Here is a 5,829-nt window from a genome sequence, read left to right as displayed (position 1 = left end):
ATTAGATTATCCAATCAAATTTGGGATGAGCTTAGATCACCCAGCCTAGAATAGATACTAAACCCTGCAATCTCTTTTCTTCCTGAAATCCTAATACTTAATTTGGTTCTACACTAGGATTCACTTTTCTCTCAATCTCCTAATCATCCCTCATCTTCTTCGAGCTCACAACATCACCTAGAAAGGCACCATCACTAGCTTCCCTCTACTATCTTTTTCTCCCATTCTCCGTGCTTCTCGCTGTGCCCCTAGAACCACCCATCACCTTCGTCTCTTATCAACATCTTCTTCTCATCGCTTCTTTTTATTGTTTGGCTACTTGCAATTCACCCATTGCTCGTGCTACTCGTCTCTTATTGCTTCGTTACCCACTCGTTGGATCTCAAGGTCTCATCTCATCGTGCCACCATGTTGTCATCTTATGCTCTCATCTCACGTTTTTCTCACAACGACCCCTTCTACCCCCTCTCTCTCTCGCAGGTTATAGTGATAGCCTCTCCCATGCAATTTTCTTTACAGCACTGCTCTGTTGTCATAAATATTAACTCTGCTTTTTTTCAGTATCAAATTTGGATTCTAATGGAGATGAGAAAGCGTGGAGATAGCGATTGGTGAGTAGCGGATGTGGTTTTTTTCTATACCGATGATGTATGACTCTTTGGACCTCGCCTTAAGTTCGTTTAGGCCCTACATTAGCTTGAGTAAGTGTAAAATATCAGTGTCTGAAGAAAAAATATTAAATCGGTTTATTATTGTTGTAGCACCTCTCAACACCAAACTTCTACAATCAAATTTAGAAAGGGGTAAAGGTTCTTTAACTCTTTCAAAAAGTATAAACCGGGAGTTTTATTTCTTGAGTTGTCTCTCTAGGATGGAGCAATTAGATTGATCCAAAAAGTAAAAGAATTTTTGAAAGTAAGAAAGTAAATTGTTCAGGAGTGACCCAGAACGATGGAATCTGGAATCTGACGAGGTTGATGAGCTTCACGACTTCTGGCTTTCGGAGTAAATAGTGGAGGAAACAACACTCTGGAGAGGTAGGGTTTTAGAGTTTTAGTGTATCATATCTGGAGGAGTCTAAGACTCTCTTTTATATATTCACTTTTTCCTCCCTACAATCCTCTAAATTAGACAAGATTTGATTTGTAATTGTATTCGGATCTCGATTAGCGATCTGTGTTGAGTTGTCCAAGATCGTGGGTCAATGAGGAGATTTAGGCCTAAGGAGGCGAGTTTTCATTGGGCCATGGGGCTGTTAAGGCTAGAAGTCGAGTCCGTAACAATGTCCCCAATCGTGATGTTGCCGATGTCGGTGATGGCGCATTTTCATGGATCTAAGCCCACGTGGTGCTAGGCGGGTCGGTTACTAGCAAATGGTCATTTCAGGGCCTGGGGTTCTACAATAGTGCGTGCGATGTGGTGAGAATTCCTTCTGATGAGCCAAAATTGATATGCTTGTACATTGACAAGTGCACCAAATCATATCAAGTAATACCACAGTGAGTGAATATTGTTCCCACGGAGATTAATGGATTGAAGCAAGTAATGTCTAATTATATCTCTAATTAGATCAATCACACCTTGGCAAGAGGGAATTGGTTTGTGACTTGGAATAAGAATAGTGAAGGAAAAGTGGAGGGACGAAATAAAGCTTAAATAATTTAAAAGAAATCAAGATAGGGAATGTTAAAGGTTTCAGGGATGCTAAATCCTTTAGGAATAATAATAATAATTGTGTTTTCAAAACTTCGATTCATGCAAAAATTTTTTCATACCAAATCATTTATAATTGAATTTTAATGTGTTGGCAATCTAATTTCTCTAAACTTAATTAATCACCAATGTCTTGGTCAATTAATCAAGAGAAGAGGTTAACAACAATTTCGATTGTAAGCCACACAATTTTCAAAGACTATCCTTACATGAATTAAATGTCATATATTCAATAACTAATTCTAAAATCAATGAAGATTATGAGACGAGTTTCAAACTAATTCTAATATTCAATCCCTCAAAAGTAATAAAGGAATCCAAGACATAATTAGAATATCTCTCAATACTTCAAATCCATATTGATGAAGGACGAAACTCAATCTTAAAAGAGGAGAGAAGAATGAATCAAAATAAAGAAAACACTTGCATTATTAATCCATAAAAATAAAACAGAGCCCTAATGAGTCCATATTTGATGATTTTTAGGTTTGAATTGGACGAATCTTATCACATAAACTCACACTTAATCATCAAAGTATCATACTTTTGTGATTTTTCTCTAATTTGAACCTAAATGTAAAAGCATGCATTTTTGTGCTTCAATTGATCATTTTAATTCTACTTTTATTCCATTCGATGCCGTGATATATTTTATTAAGTGATTTCAGGTCAATTAGGCGTGAATGACTAGGCAAAAATGGAAGGAAGCATGCAAATGGGAGATGTCATGAAGAAAACAAAGGAGAAGCACACAGTCAAGTGTGCGTACGCACAACCTTCTGTGCGTACGCACAAGTCCCAACGCATGACTTCATTAAAATGTCACGTGGCTCACGATTTTGGAGGCCTCTTGGCCCAATTTTTTATGTTTCTGAAGCTGATTGGGTGCTATATCAAGGGGACTTCATTCCATATCAAGGGGGAGCTCATTTTTAGGATAGAAAACATTATTAGGAGTAGGAATAGAGTAGTATAGGAAATGCTCTCTTAGGATTTTTAATTAGGTTTCATTGTAGAATTTTATAGTTCCAATTCTGGTCTTGGATTTTGCTCATCTCTTTTGTAAGTACTCTTTAATTTCTCTTTAATTACATCACATTTACTCTTATGTTCTTATGGTTCTAGTTATTTTGTTAATATATGCAATTTTGATTCCTTGAAGCTTTGGTTAATAAATTTAATGTTTTATGATTTCTATTTGCTTGATTGAGTTTCTATTATTGATATTGTGAATAATTTGGTTATAGTTTTCACTTTCCTTTGCAATTTCCTATGTTTTGCTTTATTGTTCACCAAGTGTTTGTGAAAATGCCACTTGGAGATTTTGAGTACATTTTCACACCTTGACTTGGAAAATGAGTTCCTAGGATACTAGAGTCATAATATCCGACATTTAGTGGTAATTCTTGGGTTGTTAGTTGATTCTTGTTTCCATTGACGCTAGCTTTTCACTAAGTTAATTAGTTAGCTAGGACTTATGGATTAAGGTCAATTATGCTTGCTTGATTTACTCCTCAATATTAGGGATTGACGAAGTGAAATTAACTCATCATAGTTGCTATAGTTGTGGTTATGACGATGATAGGATTCCTTAATTCTCATTCCCAAGTCAAGGCTCTCTTATGCATTTATAGCATTTTCACTAAATTTTTATCTTGCTTTCTTTTAGTTTGCATTAATTTTCTTTTTGATTATTTGTTAGTTCTTTTATTCCTTAGTTCCTTTAATTTTCCGTTCCTTAATTGAAGAAAACCCCTTATTTCACAACCGAAAATGTGACACCTAAATTGCATGGTCCGAGGGAGACGACCCGGGACTTAAAACTCCTGGTTATTAATTTATTTTAGATTGTGACAAACCTTTATATTTAAACTTTGATTGAGACCTAATTGTTGATTCGAAAGTACACTTGCAACAAAGTTAGAATTTGAGAAATTCCGAGTTGACATTTGGTCTTCATCAAGTTTTTGGCGTTATTGCCGGGGACTATGCAATTGATGTTGTATTTTTTTGTTGTTGTGAATATATTAATATTGTAAATAGCTTACTTTTTTTGTTATTTGGTTGTTTTTTTTATTCATTAGATGTTTAGTTTTCTTGTTTATTGATGTCTTTTGCTTTTATTTTCTACTTTCTCTATGGGTTATCACCCTTGTTGCTTGGAGTTTGGTTGTGATTATATTGTAGGGTGTGATGAATTCAAATTTAGATTGTATCATGGAATGAAAGAATCAATTGAGGGAGGAACCGTACACGTATGAGCAATACTCATGGCAACCATCTCCCCCATGTTACAATAAGACAAATGATAATGAAGATTATTGTTGTGTCGGTCTAGATTTTCTTCTTATAGAAAAGAATTTCTTCGTTGCAAGTATAGTCCTAAACCAACAAACAATCTTCCCAATAAAAAAATTGGTTTTGTCACAAGTACAAACCCCAATGAAAATTAACCGAAGTATTTAAACCTCGGGTCGTCTCACAAGGAATTGCAATGAAGTGGTCAATTATTGGCTATGAAGAACAAGGGGTTTGATTGATAAAAAGGGCAAGGAATATAAATGACAAGAAAAGTAAAGAGAGCAATTAAAAAAAAGCAACTAGTAAAGAGAGACATTCATGGCAAGGATTGAAAATATAGGCTTTCTATCCTAGTCACTAATAACAATGATTAACAAGAATTTATCCTATTTCGTCATCTCCAAAGTTGGAAGAAGGTGTAAGTTATCTTCCATAAGAAAAAGTCAAACAAGACTAGTTAATCTCAATCTAAAAATCCCAATCAACTTACTAATGGGATTAGCAAGAGATTAGAGTCAATGGAACTCATATTAATTAACAACTCTAGATCACTAACATGAATTGGGTATTCATGACTCAAGATTACCTAATTACTCTTTCCAAACCAAGAATGCTCAAAATCTACTCTAACATCCAACCAAGCATTTTGTCAAACACTTGGAAGGCATAAAAGGAAAGCATAGCAAAAGTGCAAGAAATATAAATCTACCAACTACCAATTGCAAGAAAAGTAAAATTCACAACTCAAATTAACAATAAAAAAACATCAAATACCAAATTTTATTAAATGTAAACTAAATCCAACATGAGCATTCATAAACATGAAAGAAGCATAAAGGTAAAATTAACAAAAGAACCAAGGAGAATTGAAGTATTAGAACAAGGAATTGTAGAGGAAACAAGATGAAATCAAGTAATCAAACCTAGATTTAAGAGAAATTAACATAATTCTAACCTAATTCTAGAGAGAAGAGGGAGCTTCTCTCTCTAGAAAACTAACTAAAGGCTCATCATGACTAACTAAGTGCCCCCCTTTGCTCAAGCTTGAATTCTGCATGAAATACACTCAGAAACGAGTTGGATTTGGGCTTGGGCAACTCAGAAATCGCCCCAGCGATTTCACTTTAAGTGGGTCACGTACCAAGCGTCACGCGTGCGCGTCGATGGCAAAAACTCCGATCATGCGTAAGCGTGCAGGATGCGTGCGCGTGGCCCTCAATTCTCCATTTTGCTCATTTCTTCATGAATTCTCCACTTGCATGCTTTCCTCTTCATTTCTTCCATCCAATACTTGCCTTATAATCCTGAAATTACTCAACAAACACAGCAAGGCATCGAATGGAATTAAAGTGAATTAAAATCACTAATTTAAGGGCCTAAAAAGCATGTTTTTACACTTAAGCACAAATTACGGGAGAATTACAAAACCATGCTATTCCATTAAATAAATGTGGGAAAAAGGTGATAAAATTCCCTAAAATAAGCACAAGATAAACCACAAAATTGGGGTTTATCAAACCTCTCCACACTTAAACTAAGCATGTCCTCATGCTAAAATCAGGAAAGAGGCAAAATGGTATCAACATTTATTCAATGTAAACTACCTAATTGTAACCTATCTAAATGCAACTATCTATATGAATGCAATCACTTAGTCAAAACAACTCAACTTCCAAGAAAACATGTGTAGGCATAAGGGCTAAAGCAATAGGAATCAATTCAAACCAAACCAAACCCACAATTGCATTGAATTATCAAAAAGATTTACAAACTTGCATGAAGAAGAATGATCATAGTGAAACCATGTAATTGAGC

The 5,829-nt window shown here is 35.1% G+C and overlaps 1 long non-coding RNA gene across 1 annotated transcript; it reads left to right on the top strand.

The window, feature by feature from the left end:
- Positions 1-2,908, top strand: LOC110268852 (uncharacterized). The gene is made up of 2 exons (XR_002357450.2): positions 1-480; positions 562-2,908. It is a non-coding gene; the product is annotated as an uncharacterized LOC110268852 (long non-coding RNA).
- Positions 2,909-5,829: the final 2,921 nt, after the last annotated feature.

Source organism: Arachis ipaensis, chromosome B2, assembly GCF_059453495.1.
Source record: "Arachis ipaensis isolate K30076 ecotype BB chromosome B2, ASM5945349v1, whole genome shotgun sequence".
NCBI lineage: Eukaryota > Viridiplantae > Streptophyta > Magnoliopsida > Fabales > Fabaceae > Arachis > Arachis ipaensis.
The sequence above is the reverse complement of the archived record's forward strand: the minus strand, read 5'-3'. Positions and strand labels throughout refer to the sequence as shown.